Raw genomic sequence first — 22,355 nt, 5'->3', positions numbered from 1 at the left:
TACTTGTGATGTGGATCTCCTTTTCACGTGTTGCACACCATCTGCTTTTATTGTAAGAAGTATTGTATTAACTGAGCCTTACTGCACACCTTTATCAAATGGGAGTGGATTTTCTTCACATTTTTTATATTAAGCCAACACTGTGCAGACCATGTCTCTGAACCCCATTTTTGTGTGGAATATAATCTGATACTTGGGCCTTTTTAAAGTTTAAAAGGTGGGCTTTAGTAATTAGAGACTGAAATATAAGGAGACCCAGGCTTGGGAATATAAAAGGATCAGGGAGGAGGGATGGCAGAATGTAAGTGTGATGACATAAAATGCACTTTGAAGAGACAGATGATGATGAAGAGGAAAGGCAGGCAGACCATTTTAGGTGGCTTTTCCTTACAAACTTCCTGCAGCAGGAAAGAAGGAAGATGGCAGACTCAGAATCAAGACACACAAGATGCAGAAAAAGTAGTGCAACTAGTGTCATGGTAGACCTTCCTTTTCAAGCAGTGAACTGGAAGATTCCACATCTGGGGTAAGGCAGGACTCAGGAGCTGACAGAGGGCTGTTGGACAACATCCTTGAGCTAGACCACAATGCAGATGGCATGAAGGGGATATCTATGAAAGCTGCTGCATTTGGGATACCTGGAGTACTGCAGGATATTCTTCAAGGACAGAAGTCTGGGACTACAGCAGGGTAGAGGTCAGTCTATAGTTAATTTTGTGGAAAAGTGGTTGGAAGTGAAGATAGTGAATGAGCTGTTGGGCCTACATGAAGGAAGGTGTAAGGAAGGGAAAGACTTGCTGAAATAACAGAAGAATGAAGTAGAGATGGCTTGCCAAAACCTAAGGGAAGGAAATGGTAACTGCCAACTAACGATGTCGTATTTGTTCACTTATGTATGATTTCTGACCTAGCATACCATGCTCAACTAATCCATAAGCTTACAAAAAATATATATATTTTTTGATGGTACACCTCTAAAATATTCAATGATTTCCACATACTACATGAATTAAAGTGTAGCATTTTGGAACCTGCTCAAACCCCATGGTTCAATATTTGACTATATTCTTTTCACCCTATTCATTAACTCTCTCCTGATGCACCAATACCAATTTAACCTATGCCAACATAAAATAATTCTTTAAGCAGATAATCTACTACTTTTAGAAGCTGATAAGTCTGCCTCCTAGTACAATCCTGACTTCACGAACAATTTACCCAATTATGAAAAACTAATAGTCAGCTAATATAAAACTAAGAATATGCTCTGTGATCTTTGGTACACCCGAACAGCTAACAAACACTATTAACCTTTAAATGAAAGACTAATAAAACACCCCTGTACTTCCACTTAAATCTTATAAATATTTGGGAATTTACCTAGACCCTTCCCTAAACTTCACTTACTTCATTGAAATAATGTGCTGACAAGTCTAATGTATGTTTATAATTATTAAATCTCTTCTTCATTGGGGACCTATGATCGTTTGGCCTTAGAACCTATGGTACACTCATATATTAATACTTATAAGATAGTTTTAACATGTTAAGACTATTTGAGCATTAGTGATCACTTACTTTTTAAAGAAATTAATGATTTGCATTGGAACACTGAAGCTTCACCTGCATCATTAGCAACTTGGCAGCTATTTGAGAGCAAAGCTATTAAATACATACAAAAAGGCAAGATTAATTGGCCAAAGATGGCTGTAACCACCATGGAGGAATAGAAAACCCACTAAATTAGTAAGAGAAAAGGAACTAAAAATAAATTTTGTACTTTATTGAAAAATCAAATTAAGAGATCTAAAACTGCTTATGAAGAGTCGCTAACCAAATCAAATTAAGAGATCTAAAACTGCTTATGAAGAGTCGCTAACCAAGGATACTGCTCTTAAAAAAAACGTTAAACTTACACCAGCAATATCAAAAAGGATAACAACAGACTTGGTCCTATTCTTAATGAGGCTTTTTGTAATTCTTCTGAAATAGATGAAGTTATAAATGACCCTTTAATTTCATTATTTAATATGTTATTAGTGACAAGCACTGTTCCTGACTCATGGAGGCTGGCAACTATTTTACTAATATATAACAGTGGATCTTTTGATGATATTACTAACTATTGTCATTGTCGCCTCACAGTAAGACATTGTCCTGTTCAATTCTCAGCTAGAGCGTCTTCTGTGTGGAGACATGCGTGAATGGGCGTACCTTTGTTGAAGGTTGTGCGTCAGGGCCGGCAACTTGGCACGTAAAAATCTACTGCCAATTATTAGCAGACCGGAGTTCCACTGTGGCGACCCCTAACCGGGAAAAGCCGAAAGACAACAACAACTAACTATTGTCCGATAAGTTTGACAATACTTATGGGCAAGTGCTTTGAGAAGTGTTATTATCACTTCTGAACACCATTAAGAATGTACTAGCACTTGTTGATGTTAAGCACCATGGCTTTGTCAGGAAAAGACTGACTTTTAGCAGTCTGACTGGATTTTATGAAACTGTTAGTGAAGCTTTAGATAATGGTCTTATTGTGGGTGGTGGCATACATAGATTTAATAAAGGATTTTGATTGTATCCCTTGTGCAACAATAACTGATTCCCTGGTAAAGCATAAGATTAGCCCTTATATCATTGAATGGGTTGGGTCTTGGCTTAGACATAGATGTCGGTGTGTTAAGTTCAGGAACACTTTTCAAAATGGCCAGAGATTGTTACTGGTGGTCCACAGGATCTGTTTTGCACCCTATACTGTTCAGCTTTGTTAAACATTTTTTTTTCATTTTTGCCTATTCATAATACTTTTTGGTAATCTAAATATGATGATGACATTTTAACTGGAGCATTCTTGAAATTATTATCAGATTATTTAGCTTTCATTTCATATGTATGTCTGAAGAGTCTTATTAGAGACAAAAACGCTTACTGGACTTATTTGTCTTGGATTTTATTAAAGTGATTTGATTTTTCTTTTGGTTCTGTTATTGGTTTGGGATATGTTTGTGAACTACTTGAATGGTTAAATAAAATATCAATCTATCTAAGAGTGTTATATATTTTGGTAATTTCAGACCTGAACAGCTATTTATTTTGGGAAAACAGTTATACAGGAAGTGACTGAATACAGAGACATTGATGTATATATATATATGTTCTAACTTACTATTTAAAAAAATGCATGTGCAAAGGCAAGGCCATGCCTGTTGTAGGCCTTCTGAGAAAATTTTCAACTGGATCTGTTGTAGTCCTTTTGAAATTGTTTACAGTGTATATTAGACCTATAATTAAATAACACTCACATGCGTAGAATGGGCATGCCTTCACTGAAGGTTAGGCATTGAGCTGGCACCTCGGCACCTGTAAAAAAATCTACTGCCAATCATTAGCAGACCGGAGTTGCGCTGTGGTGACCCCTAACCAGGAAAAGCCGAAAGAAGAACAAACATTTTGCACATAATCAAAGGTGACCACTCCATTTTGGAAAGTGTTCAAAGAAAATTTAGTAAAAGAATTAATGAGTGCAGGACATTCATATATCAGGAATGCTTAAGTAAATTTAAATTTTTTTTCTATCAGAGAGCATCCCTGCATTACCAGGCTATAACTCATACCACACTTTTTGGCCATCTAACCTGGACCGGAACACCAAAGGCGGAGGTGTGTCCATATTCATTAAGGATATCCACACCTCCAGGCTAGCTGCTCAGCATAATGCAGACAAGGTTATCCAAATGCAACTAACTCTGGGCAAAACTGCAACCCAAATTGTAGCTTGCTACAGATCCCCCACCATGCCCCAGGATTCCAACTTCTCTTTTCTTGATATACTGGAAAATATTAGGGTTCAAGCAAACACCCTAATATTGGACAATTTCAACTACCCCACCATTAACTGGGAAAACTACTCATGTACCATCTCCTTTGCTCAGCACTTTCCGGAACTCATAAATTCCAATGCCCTGGATCAACTTATCCACACCCCCACCAGGGGCAACAATATCTTAGACCCAGTCATTACCAACATGAGTGACCGGTATTGCACACCTGAAGTCAACTCCTCGTTGGTCAGATCCGACCATAAGCTAATCACCCTAGATATCTACATTCCACCCCCACCCCCTATTAAGGAAACCACAGTAAAACATTTCTCCAAAGCCAACTTCATGCTTCTTAAGACAGAAGTGGTGAACTTCATGACACCCATGCAGATGGACAATACAGTTACGACTGCTGAGTCCTACACAAATGCATTCTAGAAGCACTTACATGAGTGCATGGATCGTGCTATCCCAAACAGAACCAAGACACTAGCCTCCAAAAAAAGGAAGCCAATCTGGTGGTCCCCTGCCATAAACAAACTCTACAACAGAAGGAAGAAATTGTTGCAAGAGAGAGTAAAATCCCATGAGTGGAGGAGCTCCCTGGTCAGCCTCAGCAAGAAGCTGAGATCCCTTATAAGATCCTCCAAAGCTAGCTATGAAAAGAAGATTGCCATTGATTCTAAGGACAACCACAAAGCATTCTAGAGCTATGTCAAGAATCTCAATGGCAACACCCAGATCTGCTCTGAGTTACAGCACAATGGCACAAAAATTACAGAACCAACCGATACTGCCAACATCCTGGCAGATAGGTTAATTGCTAACTTTACCCCCTCTCACCCCCTAAATGGCCCATATCTATACAGGAAGAATGCAGACTCCCTGTAATCACAACTTCACAGGTAAAAACAGTACTCTCTAAAGCCAAAAACACAGCATCCATGGGACCGGACAACATCCCAGGCTGCGTTTTACATGAACTTCAGAACAAACTGGCTCCCCACCTAAGTACCATGTTCAATCATAGCCTCACGTCAGGCTTTGTGCCCACTGAATGGTGCACAGTAACAGTTATCCCAATCCACAAAAGGGGAGCCACCACTGATCCTGGGAACTATTGCCCTATTAGCCTGACGAGCCTTGTCTGCAAGGCCATGGAACATATCATCATGGAATTCATAAACAAAGACATTGGTAACCTCCAAACTCTAGACCCCACCCAGTTCAAGTTTGTGAAAGGCAGATCTTGCCTCCTAAACCTGGTTGACTTCTGTGAGGCAGTCACCAAAGCCATAGACGAGGGTAAGGTGGTTCACACAGCCTATCTTGACCTCGCCAAGGCTTTCAACACCATCCCCCATTCTGGAATAATAGCTAAACTCACTAAACTAGGTATAAATCCCTATGTTACAAGATGGGTTGCTAACTGGCTCACTGACAGAACCCACACTGTAAAAGTTGCAGACTCCAAATCTGACTTCAAACCAGTGACAAGTGGAGCACCACAGGGTTCAGTCCTGGGACCTCTCCTGTTTGGTATCTACTTCTCTGAAGTACAGGCTAACACAGAAGGCCTCTGACTAATGAAGTTTGCAGATGACTGCAAACTAGGAGCTATAGTCAAATCCCCAAATGATGTGGACATCCTACAGAAGGGCCTCACTGAGACAGATGCCTGGTGTCAGAGTAATAGCCTCAAGCTCAATGCCAAAAAGTGCATTGTTATCCCCTTTGGTAAAAACTCTGTACCCATGAACTACCACATAGGTGGCAGTCTTCTTAACACCGAATGTGTGATAAAAGACCTTGGGACCCAGGTGGACAGTAGTCTCTCCTTTGATAATTACATTGCCACAGTAGTCAGGAAATCCTTCTACATAGCACACAATCACAAAAGGGTTCTCATCCAGGAAAAAAGAGTTAATTGTTCCCCTCTACTCGACACTCATTAGACCCATTATAGAGTACAACGCCCCTTTTGGAATGTACCTCATAAGACATATGCAGCAGCTGGAAAGGCCACAGAAGTACCTCACAAAGAGAATTACTGGCCTCAAACAGATGCCCTACACTGATCATCTCAAAAAACTCCAGCTTTACTCTGTAGCATATCACCTACTCCGAGGTGATCTCTGCCTAACATATAAAGCTATGTCAAACCCAGAGCTGTTGGACATGCTACACCTAAAGAAATCACAATCCCTCCGAGCTACACGCTCTAGGGACCTAAACCTTGTCACCACAATAAACAGGACATGCTGGAGGGACAGATTCCTGTCCCAGAGACTTCCCATACTCTGGAACAAGCTACCCATCTATGTCAAGCAAAGTTCTTCATTAACACTTTTCAAGCAAAATCTTGATAAGTGGATAGGAAATAGGAAATACACCCTGGGAATCACTTCTCTGGCTCTCCTCAACAGGGGCACAGGAAATTAACTTTCCTGGGTTGGCGTAAGCCAGAGAACTTTGTCGGCTAGGCTTACTTAGGCCTTTGGGCCGATAGCCTAGTAGCTATCTATGAACCTATGAATCTAATCAGTTATTGCTGGTTACATGACAGATTGTGCCTGGCATACCATGCACTTCATGATTAGTAAACATCGCTTTTATTAATTATTAAGTTGTTGCAACCAGGGTAAATTTCTTATGGGGCAAATTATACTTTTCAAACAGCTAAATGCAAAACCACTTTTAGATCAAGGTTTATCAACCAAAGTATTGTAAAACAGTGGAATAGACTGCCATTACAAGTAAAGAAATGTACTTCATTAGAGTCATTCAAGAAGTCTTTATATACCTGGCTTGACTTGAATATTTACTTTGTGACTTTGGAACCTGCATTATAATGGTCTTTCACCTTTACGCATTTTATCAGAAACTATGGTACAGCCATTTTAGCATCTTTTACCTGGATGATGTCTAAAATGGTCTAAAGTACTAAATATACCTACTCTTTTACCAAATGAACAAATGAATTAAAATAAATAAGTGTATTACCTCACACGGTAAGAATAGCGGGCTCCAGGTCCGACTCTAAACCAGTCACAAGTGGTGTCACGCAAGGCTCGGTTCTGGGACCCCTACTGTTGTGCATATATTTCTCAGAAGTACAGGCAAACACAGGAGGACTATGGCTAACCAAGTTCGCCGATGACTGCAAACTGGGTGCCATAATCGACTCTCTGGCTGACACGGACATCCTTCAAAAAGGCCTTACTGAGACAGATACTTGGTGTCAAAGTCATGGCCTCAAGCTAAATGCCAAAAAATGCATAGTCATCCCGTTTGGGAAAAACAAAACACCCACGAATTACCACATAGGCGGCAGCCCCCTTAATACAGAAGAGGTAATAAGAGATCTGGGGACCCAGGTAGATAGTAATCTCTCCTTTGACAATCATATTGCCAAAGTAGTTAGGAAATCCTTCTATGTGGCCCATCTAATTACTAAGGGGTTCACATCTAGAAATAAAGAGGTTATAGTGCCCCTCTACTCATCACTCATCAGACCCATCATAGAGTACAATGCCTCATTTGGGATATACCTCACAAGACACTTCCAACAGCTGGAATGACCACAAAAGCACCTCACCAAGAGAATTGCTGGCCTCAAACATATGTCCTATGCAGCCTGACTGAAAAAACTCCGGCTGTACTCAGTGGCATATCGCTTACTCTGAGGTGATCTCTGCTTGACTTACAAAACCATGCCCAATTCAGAATTGATGGACATGCTCCATCTAAAGAAATCCAAATCACTGCAAGCCATGCTCTCTAGTGAGCTGAACCTCACCACAACAATAAATAGAACATGCTGGAGTGATAGATTCCTGTCAAAGAGACTCCCCATGCTTTGGAACAAAATTCCTAACTACATTAGGCAGAGCCCCTCACTAACACTTTTCTAGAGAAGCCTTAACGAGTGGATGGGTAACAGAAAATACACCCCTGGGATCACTTCAGTGGCTCTGCTTGACAGAGGCTCAGTTAATTAATCAATGGGGCGCTGAAAGTCGACACACTCTGGCTAGGCTTATAAATGCCCTTGGGCAGATAGTCTAGTACCTACCTATGAACCTATGAACCTGTGCTTTATGGTGGTTATCTCCCAGTATAACCACCTTTATCTGTTGTAGATGATCATAACTAGAAGAAGAAGAACCCGTAGGTATTATCTCCCATCTGTATCTGTTAGAACAGTATTGCAATTATCACAGGAAAATGGCTCACAGAGCTTATCTTTTCTCCTTATATTTTTTCACTTGAAGAATTTATTTTTTATTGTGCATTTTGCAAACTGTAGCATAATTTTTTCTTCAAAAAAGTGCTGTAAATGTATTAATCCTTAATTTCACACATTTGAGAGTGTGATGCCTACCCTGACTCATGTGATAACCGTACCCCTACCCCTACCACTGATCGTAACCTCAGACCTACACATGGCATTGCTACAAGCCCATTTCCTAACTGTACCACTATGCAGACCCCTACCCTTACCACTGACCATAACGCCAGACCTACACATGGCATTGCTACCAGTCCATTCCCTAAATGTACCACTATGCAGACCCCTACCCTTACCACTGACCATAACCCCAGACCTACACATGGCATTACTACAAGCCCATTCCCTAACTGTACCTCTATGCAGACCCCCCCCTTACCACTGACTGTAACCCCAAACCTAGACATGGCATTGCTACAAGCCCATTACTTCCGTACCGCTACCACTGACTGTAACCCCAGACCTACACATGGCATTGCTAGAAGCCCATTCTCTAACTGTACCACTATGCAGACCCCTACCCCTACCACTGACCATAACACCAGATCTACACATGGCATTGCTACCAGCCCATTCCCTAACTGTGCAGATCCCCCCTTACCACTGACCATAACTGCAGACCTACACATGGCATTGCTACAAGCCCATTCCCTAATTTTACCACTATGCAGACCCCTATCCCTACCAGTGACTGTAACCCCAAACCTACACATGGTATTGATACAAGCCCATTCCTTCCCTAGTCCTACCACTGACCATAACCCCAGACCTACACATGGCATTACTACAAGCCCATTCCTTCCCTACCGCTACCACTGACTGTAACCCCAAACCTACACATGGCATTGCTACAAGCCCATTCCCTAACTGTACCACTATGCAGAATGAGTTTGAAAGTCAGTGTTTGTGTTTTTTTGCTTCATGAATCACAAAAGGAGAATTTTTTGTGATTGGTATAGCACTGGCATTGTTTGAGGTAAGTATGCTTTCACTCAATGATCGTTATACATAACATACATGCTACACACACACACCCACACACACACACACACACACACACACACACACACACACACACACCCACACCCACACACATATACACACAGACACAAAACCACAGTTTCATAGACATACTGCTGACTGCATAGTCGCCACTATAAAATCACCAGGATATATTGAGAGTGTGAGTGTATATATATATAAATATATATATATATATATATATATATATATATATATATATATACACATATATAGGTTTACTATCATAAATTCGAAAATCAGAAAAAAATGTGTCTGCATTTTCAAATTTATACATCGGAAATAAACATTTCCGAATCAACCTAAAGCCGAAAACAGCTGTGTATTGTCGAAAATGTCGCTCGCGACATTTACGGCAATACACAGCACTCCCACCCATCCCGTAACTACCTACCTACCTAGCCTAGACTCACAGTTATGCAGCGGGGCAAGCCCCCCTGCACCCCCCTGTGGGGGGCTGCACCCCCCACACCCCCCTACCTTAATATTCCAACTCCGAGATCGCACTACAGTGAGGAAAGGGATGTATTTCCCTAACCGCACTGTACCGCGATCCCCTCACATGAGCGAACGTTACAATTGCGAATGCACAGTCCACTCACAATGGTAACGTTCGCTCACATCACCTGCTGAAATATGAAGTATTCGAACATCTGTTGTTCGAATACTTCATAGCCATGCAAGTGCACGTCGGCATTGTGATGGTAAACCATATATATATATATATATATGTATTATATATGTGTGTGTGTGTGTGTGTGTGTGTGTGTGTGTGTGTGTGTGTGTGTGTGTGTGTGTATTTATGTACACATTGTAATACAACTCCATGCCCAGATCTTGTACGATTCTCCAAATATCCTTGTTGTCTCCAGAGCATGGCTTAAACCTAACATAAAAGACACCAAAATATTATGACCTGGCTGTAACATAATTAGCACAGACTGACAATTTAAAAAAGCTGGAAGAGTAGCTATTCTATATAGTAATGCCTATGAAATCTCTCCTTACTCAAGTAGCATACTTACATTTCACATCACAGAATTGCTGATATTTCTTTTAAAGCTAAATAGCCATAAAGCACTTTGCATCATTACTCTATAAAGCCTATTAGGAAACAACCAAGCCGCCACATTTGAAGATATCCTCTCATGGTCATCCACCGCTATCCAATATGAGAGTATAATATTAGGGAAGTGAATAGAGACCGGCTAAACATCACATTTAATTTCCCTGTATTCAGTTTAAATCTCTATGTTTTTTCCCATCTTATTTCTGCCTCTATCTATTTCTAAAAACCTAAAGATCAAGGCACAATATTTGTCTGAATATTGGTATCTGACCCAACCAAACAAGCCTCCTCTGGAACACTCTTAGATTCTCTCTGCAATTACCTCCCAACATATACAAATAAGCTTATTTCCCAGCAAGCCAAATAATTACACTATAAAGTGACATAGATCTGATACGTTTACAACCATATGAGAATCCTTCATCTGGTTCATTCTTAAAATTCTCTCTTTAGACAAAGCATTTCAAACAAGTCCTAGAAACTCTTACTAAAAAGAAAGAGAATGAATTCCAGCCATGCTTCCTGGCTGTCTTGTACCAGTAGAATCCTCATGCATAAAATGAATGGAAGGAACAGCATATATTAAGAAATCATCAAACCCTGCAGTAGTTTATAAACTCCATAATCTTATAAAAAATTAGTTAATTTAGAAAACATGCAATACTATAATGACCTACAAATGAACCATAGGCATAATTCCAGAATACGTCCAGTCATCTAGCAATCAAATAATACATCCAAGCACAGGAAAAAAATCCATCTCCCAAGAGGCTTCCCCATGAAGTAGAAAACAACTCGTATCACTGAAAGCAAAGCAGCCTTCACTAAAGATTCTTCTTCTACATCCCTTGACATATAATAACCACCTTCTGCCAAATCCGTCTTCATCCTACAACCCATCCCACTTCCTCCACTAAACAGGTACTTTAAAAATGGCAGCCGAAGCCATAGCCCTTCCAGTCTCTATTCTCATAAATAGGCCAGTCTGAGACTCTTGCTTTTCCTCACTGTGGAAGAAGTCTCACATTATACTTCTTCACAAAGACAGCCAATCCACTAAACTCTCATATTTCAGACCTATTGTTGTACTATACCAGGATTTTTGAGAGAGGACAAAGCGTTATCAGAAAACGTGTTCAATACCTAGTAAAGGAGCAACTCTTAACCACTACACAACATGGTTTCTGTATTACAACTACAACTCTATTAACATTCTTAGAAACTGTCAACAAAGCCAGGGTGAACAACAACAAACTTCTTTCCACCATATTTCCAGATTTATACAAAGCCTTCAGTGCAGTCTCACATAGCAAACTACTGCAACAAATGCCTTGTCTTGGCCTTTCACAACCTGCCCTCCAGTGGTTTGGCAGCTACTTATCCAACAGATGCCAGTTCATAAAATGGTATTTCTCACTATAGCCATACTTTACCATCTATGCAAGAGTTCCTTAAGAATCTATTCTTGACCATAATTTATTCAATATTTTTATAAACAATCTTCATATGTCTTCCCCATAGACCTCATTAATGTGATGATGCATATGATGATTGTAAAAATATTGGATAAATTATGGCCAAGAATAGATTCTTAAGGAACTCTTGCACAGATGGTAAAATATGGCTATAGTGAGAAATACCATTTTATGAACTGGCATCTGTTGGACAAGCAGCTGCCAAACCACTGGAGGGCAGGTTGTGAAAGGCCAGGACAGGGCATTTGTTGCAGTAGTTTGCTATGTTAGAGTGCTATGAAGGCTTTGTATATGCTTCTCTGAAAATCTCCAACAAATTACAAAAGATGCTTTCAAATCAACAGAAAAATGTCTCAGTAATGCTCAACTTTCACTTAATCTTAAAAAACAAAACTAATCCTACTCCTCCCCAAATCACATATCCAAGACAGACATAGATTCAAAATCACCTTCCTGAACAAAACTGAAATAGAAGTAGCCTGACATACCAAGTTATTAGGTGTGACCATAGATGACAACATAAAATTTGATCAACACATTCATAACAGCAAATCAAAAGGTATGAATGCTGCATAGATCAAAACATTTCCTCTGTAGTGCCACAAAAACAGCTTTAGCTATGATCTGCCTATTACACTTTCATCTATATGGTGCACCAATCCTGATAAATCTACAGGCTTCGATAATGAAAAAAAATAGAACAATGATTTAATAAAACAGATAAATTTGCAGCTGACAAAACCTATCAAACCCACCATTTTTATGCACTGAAAATACTGTGCTGGCTTGAACTACCCCACACCCTGATATATACCAGCTACTCATAACCCTTAGCTTGCCCAGCTCTCAACACTACCCTCCATAACTATCACCTCAATGGACCTCGTTGATCCATGATAAAAAACAAACTCCTCTCTATCATCATTGCTCAAAAATCTCCTGAAAATGCTTTGTGCTCTAATTCTGTAGGTAAGACTTGGGAGTTCAGTCCTTACTATACTTAGGTCACTGTATGACTGCCTGACCTTTAAACTGACACTAAGACGGTTTCTAGCTAACTCATAGCTTTGCAGTTGTATCACTTCAGGGTAAAAAAAAATAAATTTTTTCACACACTTTACCTAGTCTTTCAACGAATTCCACTCACAACTATCAACACTTTTTTCCAGATATAAAGCCTATAATCACACCATTTTGTGTCTGACTCTTGTCTGTTCTGACAAATGGTCATAAGTATGTACCGTCCTCAGTTTCACATTCTCAGACTCCCCTCTGATCCTCCCCTTAACCTTTGCTGCTATTCATTATTTCAACCTACCCGTTTTAAATAACCACTTTTTTACATATATACAATTGTTCATTATACTGTAATCATTTTCCTTTCCAACATCATATTCTTAATAAAAACAAATATTTCAACCTAACCTTTTGTTTTGCATTCTGAAATGGTTGCTCTTTATTCACACTGATGTCCTTCAATGAGGTTTTTAACGGTATTTATAATCTGACTACCCAATATTCATGCTGTGGTGGTTGCATCTGAAGTTTAACCTTTGTGAGTCCCCAGACTGCTGCAGTGACTCTAGCCTTGCTGAAGTTCAGATTCATAATGTGCATATACCTCTTTATTATTTTACTTTTTCGGTGTAATAATTGTTTTTCATTGCATGCATTAAATCATCTCTGTGTAACCTCATTTAGCCTTCAAGTAGCTTTTCTCCCTGTGCTTCATGAAAAAGGCAATTCTGGTGAGTCACACTTTCCTGGTAAACAAATATTAGTAAATTATCAGCATTAATAAAGTTGAATATGTACAGATAGTGTATTGCCTCATGGCTGGATTGATATGTAGTACTGAGCATTTGTTCAATACAGTAATGCTTAAATGGAGTTATTACCTTCTCTCTCCTCCTGAAAGCAGCTGCATTTATTTAGTTCCTTTAGGCGTTTAAATTCTTGATACCTGCAATAGTTTCTGACTTCATAACACAGACTGTTCAATGTTGATGGGCTAACTTGCGAAATGGTAATTCTGCAATGGCAAATCTAAAGGGAAGGCTATTATGAAGCAGGTTGGCTTGAGCATTTTTCTTAAGTGTTTAGGTAGTTTTGTACTTCAGTCTGCATGCAGTATAGGCCAGTATGTGTTGTAAGTACTCTGTAGGCAAGGGAGTTTAGCATGAGGGTGTCTCTTGCTGTTATAGATAGCTAGCTTGCTTTTTGTGAGGTTAGTACAGTGATGCTCTTTGCTGCTAGATAGCTCACTAAATCTGCATACTTTATTTGCATCAGTTTGGATGATTTTGGAGTTTTCTGCAGATTTTAATACAATAATGGGAAATATAGATATGAATATAGGGATTAGTACATTCACTTCAGTTTCTTTGAGTTCTTCATAGATAAGTATGTTAGTGAGCCCATATGATAGTTTTTTCTCTGAGAGCAGGTTGTGTTATATCATTTGGGTATTGTGGTTGAACTTCTTGTAAGTATCAAACCATTCACTGAGCAATTGTTGACACTCAGCTATAGGGTTGATATTGCCCTCTGGATCTTTTCTGTAGTGTGCTGAATAGTGTTTTGGATAATTTGAGGTAGATGATTGCAAGTTTTCTGACATCCGTCTAACTAATCTAATGACTTCTTAAATGCTCTGAGTGTTTATTTCTAAGTGTTTTAATGAACTGCAAGAGTTTAGTATGACCAAATCATTTTCAGAAATAGTACAGTTTAAGGTTGATACATTCAGGAGTAATGAGTTTATGTAAAACAAAAACAGAACAAGTCTCAGAACAGATTTCTGTGGGATTTCAGATGAGAATGAACCAATTACTGTGATATTAGCACTGGAAGAAAGCTAGAAAGATCTGTGCTGCAGACAGTTCCTGAATCAAGCCTGGGCATTACTTACTCTGCCATACTTTAAAGACAGCTTATCAACTATTTATGGTCTACTGCGTCAAATGCTGTTTTCAGGATTAGAAACACGGACTTTTTCACACTTAAGGTAGACTTAATTTGTTACATGACATATGGCTGTTAGTGTGTTAAATCCAAGATGGAAGTCTTGTCGTTTGTTAGACGGTGTTGTAGAGACTATTATATAGCTGTTTATATGTGTTTTTTTGAGGACATTAGTTAGAGCAGAGATAACAGATTACTGCATTTGGATTACAGTAGTGAGGAGAGCAAGAGAAAAAGGGTTTAACTTTTGGAACAGAAGTTATTTTGGCATGTTTTTAGTTATTAGCAATACTGATTTTTGCCTATATAAGATTAAAAATCTGATTGAGGTGTTTACTAATTATGGTGTGTTTGCAAATTTCAGTAATTTATCATGAAGAGTCCTTGTGCGGGAGCTTTTCTTGACATCAGTGCCCATTGCTAGTCTTTGACCTCTGTGAGAGATAGCTTTGATGCTGAGTTAGGGGGTTGAGAGTGGCTGATAGGATGAGACATGAAGTAGTTTTTTTTGTCCCCCTTTCTCATCTGAATAGATACCCAAGTGCATTCATCTATCACTGGGTGTACTGGCTACTCTAATCCTTCTTTTTTGCTGGGACTAGTATATATTCTAAGGGAGTCGGGGGGGTTATGCTGTCACTCAATAAGCAGAGGGGTTTTCTTTATGACCTGCCTGTATCTGCCCCCCAACTCAATACCCATGGTTGCATCCAAGTGCAGAGTGTACTGTGTGGAACTTTGCTGTTTATCACCCCATGTCCACAGCAGCTCAGCCATGTCCACCACCTTCTTCCTCATGGACCAGTTCTCAAACCATATAACATCCCCAGACTCACCAAGAATCATCGCAGGTGATGTCAATGTCACTGTTTGCCCCTCCCAGGATAGTAATGCCTATCCCTCCCTGCCACTCCATCAGTCACCCAAGACACTCACCTGGGCTGTGGTTAGGGCTTTAGCCCTTCACACCACTGGAGTAGTAGTGGTTTATCATTAAAAATTGTTGACAGTGTTGGCCTGTTGGAGATAAGTTTTCAGCTATTTAATGTTTTCCTTGGGTGAGATGCCATTCTGATTGCAGGTTACCCTAAGGCCAGTATTTAATGGTTTAAGGGCTTTAGAAGTGTTTAAGGGAGCAGTCTTGAACTGCTTGTTTCATTCTCATGCAGGATGATTTGGCAGAGTTGGCAATAATTCTGATATTAGTCTTCAGGTTTTTGTATTGGTTTTAGCAATCTGTAGTCTGTTTTGGAACTCCAGTGATCCCATGAATTGTCTGTCTGCCTGTCTGTAGTAGTAGGGACTTTAGGTCCTACATTAACCGGGGCATTGTGCTATGACTGAATTTTTATTGCTATATATAGTCGATCTTGAATGGGGTTAAAGTATTTGGAACAGAGAAGATAGCAGGTAATAGGATAGTATTCCACAAGTAATTTGTTTCTGGGGCAGAATATGGATTATTTTGCAGTGAAGGGAAGCAGTCATAGTAGGTAGCTGATTGTAAATCTAATGTTGATATACATAATTTTAAAAGTGTGGGTATGAGTGAGTGTGTGTGTGTGTGTGTGTGTGTGTGTGTGTGTGTGTGTGTGTGTGCGTGTGCGTGCGTGTGTGTGTGCGTGTGTGCGCGTGTGCGTGTGTGTGTGTGTGTGTGTGTGTGTGTGTGTGCGTGTGTGCACACACATGTGCGTACATGCTTGTGCAAAAGCTCCTAGGTCAGAAGTTAGGAGATACACAAGTACCACTCATTCCTTGGAGATTTTACCACATGCCACCTTAGCTGACCACTTGAGCTGTGAGAAATTGGTAAGGATCAAGATTCCTAGTTTCACAGAAATGATGATTAATTCAGTGGGCAAAGGGCGCATTTCATTTCATCAGATGCTTGCTGAAAGTCAAATGAGATTTGCCTAGGAGGTTGCAGTAGTTTGCTAATTTCACTCTGTATATCACTTGCTCTGTTTCCTGTAGTCTCCTTAAGCTGTTAATTGAGATGATCAATTTACTTCAGCTATTATGAAGAACAGAACAATATGATTTAACTCTCTTACTGCTTTAAGAACTAATACATCATATTGAAGTATAATATTATATAGCTGTTCAAAATGTATTGCTGTAAATGATTCTGCTGACCAATATGCATTGTTTTTTATTCATACTATTCCCATGTATGTGTCAGAATGATTTCTAATGCTTTACTGTCTTTTGGACCAGGTATAGAGGCTCTTTGGTCAAAGAGAATCCAGAAAAAGCTCAAGTCAGGGCTACATGTTTGACTGACTAAACGAAAAAAAAGGAAGAAACTTATTTTAGATGGTCTGGCCTATGTCCAGTAAAAGCTCATTTCTAGACATCATTTTTGTCTTTTGAATTATATTATTCTGAGGACTGAGATAATGAAATGTGCATTGGGAGCTGCTCTTACACCCACCGGTATTCAATTACCTTTACATGGCAGCTAAATCACATATCAGGGCAGATCCTGCACTGCCTATTACTGGGAAAGACCCAGATTATGAAAAGAGCATGCTTTGTTAGCTGCACTTATAATCTGTAGCATCTGTATGCTTGAAGAACACATAGGCAAGTGCTGTATTTCCTATCCTTAATTGAGGAACTTGTCTTAGTCCATAAAATGCTTGAAGGCATACCTCTATCCCTATAAAGTCATTGATACTTTTAAAATCAATGTTTAGAGAAATGTTCCAGCCTCAAGCTATAGTTTATAATTCATAACTCACTGTCTTCTAGGTTGATTGATTGATTCATTCATGTTTGGTCTGTTCTTATCCCAAACATTACATAACCTTTTCAGTGCAGAAGGTAAGCAGCAGGCACTGCGTAGTGTCCTTAACTAGGTCATTTAGCGGAAATTTCACATTGTTTCTTTCATCAAAATGTGGGCTTTGCAATCTGTGTTATCACATTGGACTGTTACTGCAGCTTCATTGTGTACTTGGTTTGAACTTAACAAATATCAATGGACATCATTCTGCACTGCAGAAGACATCAAAGCTCTGCTATAGGGTTAGGATGTTAGTGCGGTAAATGTCTTAGTATGTTGACAATGTACAAACTAGCCTCATTATGCTTAGAAGAACAACATCACTTCTCTCCTTCCTTTATGGTTATGCAGTGAGGTTATAAAAAAAAATCTAATATGCTGCCCAAATCTTCACAAAACACCCGTAGTACTGTATGGTACACCCTGGCTGTGCATGTACTGGAAATGAAGTCAAAGGTCTATGGCAAATCTTCTGCCCTCTACAAGCCACCAAGACTGCGTTATGGGGTATTCAGCCAGTCCAGTAAATTACACAGCATCCCTAGTACTGAAACTGTCTTGCCATGTCAGTGGGCAGAGAAACTCATAAAGAAATTGTTAATGGACAATCCTCTGCACTCTGCAAGCCACCCAGTGTATAACTATGTGGATTTAAAGCTAGGCTGTTAAATCAGCAAATATCATCATTAATATATATGGAATCACAGGTTGCATTATTTAAATACCAATGCTTCTTAATAAATTTTAAATTAATAAACACTCTAATGCAGTATTGCTGGTTATAACACACATTAATTACTTTATATTGCACCTATCCTGAACTTAGAATTAATTATGTAGCTGAGAGAGACATGAAATGCACAACTAAGTAACGCAATCAGGTGAGGTAACTTGGAACAGGCTCCTTGGTTTAAATCTAAGGAAACTTAATGTTAAAGTCAGTATTTCTGATTCACTTTATGCTAAGCTTTCATTAAACTGGATTGAGACAAAGAATAATAATAAGATAATTTTCCTATGGATGGTGTAGCTTAAATTCCCTAAGCATCTATTTATATTGGTTAACTTAATTGATTTCGAACTGGTGACATTTACAGTCTCATTGATTAACATAGTAATAACCTGACTTGAAACCTTATGACATTTGTACATTTTATATGCTTCACTTACAGAGTATTATATTCACTTTAAGCATACTAACAAAAATACTTAATATTTCTAAAAATATTAGCTAATGTACAATATGTTGTGTTTAATCATGAGTTTTTGTTAAACTCCCCTTTTTTAATGCATTTGATTTCACTGTTACTGTGTATTTGGTAACTGCTCAAGTGTAACACCTGCAAAATAGTTTTTGAGAAGGGAAGTTTTATTTCCTGTAATTATAGATAAAACTGTATCAGGCCTCACTCCATCAATGAGCTTTGCAGTTCTACGTAGGCGGAGGGGCAGCATAGAGGGGCAAGAAACAGAGGAAGCAAAAGCACGGGGAACAGAAGCAAAAACATACGAGTGGGAATTTATACATCGATGCTCCAGATCTTGAATAGTAGACATTGTCTAGCTGAAAGGTACATTCTGACATTGAAACCTCTATAAAAATAATAAACAGGGCTAAAAAGTGCCCATATTGCAGCATCAGGCACATGCAGAACCACTTTTATATGTGACTGGATTTCTCAGTAGCATGGCATGAGACAGGTAGTATCTAAACTTTTATCTCACTTTATTCTATTCTTAGGTGCTAAAATTTAACTTTGGGGAAACGGTAACAATAATAGGGCAAAAGGATGGACACTTACATTAAGGGAAGCTCTAGTCCTTATGTAAAAGTGTACAAAACATGAGTTTCACAATATTTCCTATAACATACCTCCATAAATATGTGAAATCGCTATATAATCGATATGCACTTCTGTAAAGGTTGATAATATATATGTAATAGTGCTGTTCTGTGGTGATGAATATACAGGAGTATTTGTGCTATATTTTCCATAGCATACTTCCTTAAGAATTGCCATGCAGTGTAAAACATTGTGGGTAATCAGACAAAAAAGCGTCGCATTAGATAATACATTGAATGGGAATTAGGCATGTATGAGTGTTGGCGTATCACGGTCATGGTGGGGATTGGTATGTCTAATGAATTAGGCATGTACGAGTGTTGGCGTATCATGGTCACGGTGGGGATAGGTTTGTCTATGCGAATTAGGCATGTACGAGTATTGGCGTGTCATGGTGGGAATAGGTATGTCTATGGTTATTAGACATGTACGACTGTTGGCGTATCATGGTCATGGTGGGGATAGGTATGTCTATGGGAATTAGGCATGTACGGTTGGCATATCATAGTCTTGGTGGGAATAGGTATGTCTATGGGAATTAGGCATGTATGAGTGTTGGCGTATCACAGTCATGGTGAGGATAGGTATGTCTAATGAATTGTCACAGCTGTGATAATGACAGTAGCCATGCTACTGGACTGACCATGCTGTGAATGATCATGTGACCCAAGGGAACATGCAAGTGGCATAATCAGCAGTATGAATATTCACACTAACATTGAAGTACCACATGGCTACGGCAATGGCACAGGGGAAACCCATACAAGGGCAACAAAGTAACAACTTATTTAATTATATAAATGGGGGAAATGGTAAGTGAGGACATTTAGAAATGGAAATAGCAAGCACAAGAACAGGAAGGGAAAAGTGATATGAAAGAAGAAAGGTACACCTTTTATTATGGGTACATGTTCCCTTTTTTAATACAAAGAAGAATGGTAGAGGGTGAAGATAGCAAGGAAAAAGTGTGGGTATAAAGGATGGCATTGGAGAAGAAAAACAGGGGCTGCACAGGTGTCAGCCCTGCTATAGACTGTGCCTTTTGAGGCCATGTCCACTCTCTAAATCAATTCCATGACAAAAAATGGTGGCCAAGTCTGCTTGTCTACTCTTGTTAGAACCATGTGACATGCATCAGTGGAAGCAAAGCAGTGTCATGCCCACTAACAGCAGTACAATGCACATAATCAGAAGCATGATATAAAATGACAATAGCTCTCATTGGCTTCACATGCATGAGCACCGTGCATGAGCTCCCAGCAAAGGAGCAAGCAGGAACAGGCACTGTAGAGTTGGCTAGAGCTGATAATACATCTTAGTGTGCTTACTCCCTGAAAAAAAAACTATTGGAGGTGTATTTGCTGTGTATTAAATTTTCTGTGAAATGTGTTTTCAATTCAATAATTTTAATTATTTGAAATTTGTATTAGACGAAAATATATGTGAGTAGAAATTCAAATATAAGGTCATTTCATACTGTTCAAAGTCTGATGAGCAAGTGGAAAGTACTAGTCAATTAGTTAAAAATCTAATTAGAAAGACATGTTGTAAAAGCTGTGAGGATTGCCATCTTACAGTTTTACAATGTAGAAATGGTTACTTGCAGGGACTCAGTCTTTGACCATCTCAGTTGGTAACAGGCAAAATGTGAGAAAGCAAATCCCCTGCCACAACTACATTACTGATGGTGACACAGCAATAAAAAGTAAAGCAATTGGTGAAAATCAGCAGAGAAAAATACTGCATTGTACAAATCACTCAGGGTTACCAAACTTACAGATTGGAAATGGAATAAAAACACAACAGCCTCGAGAAAGTTCACAGTCTAAAGTTAAAATATCTTGCCAAACACATGAACCAAACTCCTGTGTTGTTCATGGTGAAGTTAGAAGGTTGTGTAGGAGGACTTGCAGATATTTGTATAACACAAAAATACTGAAGTTTAAGAAAAAAGTCCAACCAGAAGCAGTATTTTTGTAAAATAATCTATTTTAAATAAAGTTTAATAAGTTTAATAAAGTGGGGAACTAGGATAGATAGGAGATATGAGACTTCTCTGCTGTTGAATATCTTAAAATAACAGCTGATCCTATTGCATGTCTAGTTTCAATTCTGATGAATTGATCCGCATCTGAAAATAAAGCCTCTGCACTATGGAAATAAACATTATTCTACTTCACAAGGGTAGACGTAATACACATCTGTCAAACCATAGATAAATGTTCAGGTTATCTCTCCTATCAAAAATATTAAAACATATATTCATACACAACTTCTGAGCTATCTAATAGAATATCAGGTTCTGTCTTCAAATCAACACATCTTCTGACCTTACAACTACTGCTTTGTTGAATTTTGTTAATACTGTCAATTGAAAACCTAATCTCTACCATGATACTGCCTTCCACCAGAAACTCTTAAATAAACTCTCACCCAGCTCTTCACTGCAGTGGTTCCATAGCAACCCCCAAAACAACAGAGCATAAGCAGAGAAATGAAAAAATCATTTTTCTGCCTTCTTTCCAGTAAGTATTGCTGTCCCACAAGGATCTATACTAAGCCATATACTTTTCAACATATTTGTCAATGACTGCCATAGTGCTATAAAAAAATGTGACCTTAGTTCAACACACTGATGAGTCAACCTAAATCTGCTGTCAAAACTCTCTAAACTCCAAGACCTTACACAACAATCCTTAATGATTGAAACATGACTAAATAATTCACAACTACTTTTAAACCCTACAATAAATAAATAAATAAATAAATAAATAAATTACTGCTCTCTACCTGAAAACACAGTTGTGCCAAAACAACACAATTTACTATTGCCTCTGTTAATAACATTATGATCAAACAAGTAAACCACACAAAATTACTGGGTGCCATCATGGATAACCCGCTGAAATTCGACCATGTATCAGGTATGGTTAGAAAAGTTATGAAAAAGCTAGATACATTTTTCAGAGTAAAAATCTACCTCAGAAACATAGCCAGAAGACTATAGATTTTACTTTCTTATTGCAATCTCCCTCTCTATCCGCGGTGGTGGTGCTGCGGTA

Source organism: Protopterus annectens, chromosome 12.part0 (genome assembly GCF_019279795.1).
Source record: "Protopterus annectens isolate FY-2018-M chromosome 12.part0, PAN1.0, whole genome shotgun sequence".
Taxonomy (NCBI): domain Eukaryota; kingdom Metazoa; phylum Chordata; order Ceratodontiformes; family Protopteridae; genus Protopterus; species Protopterus annectens.
Note: the sequence above shows the minus strand (reverse complement) of the source record.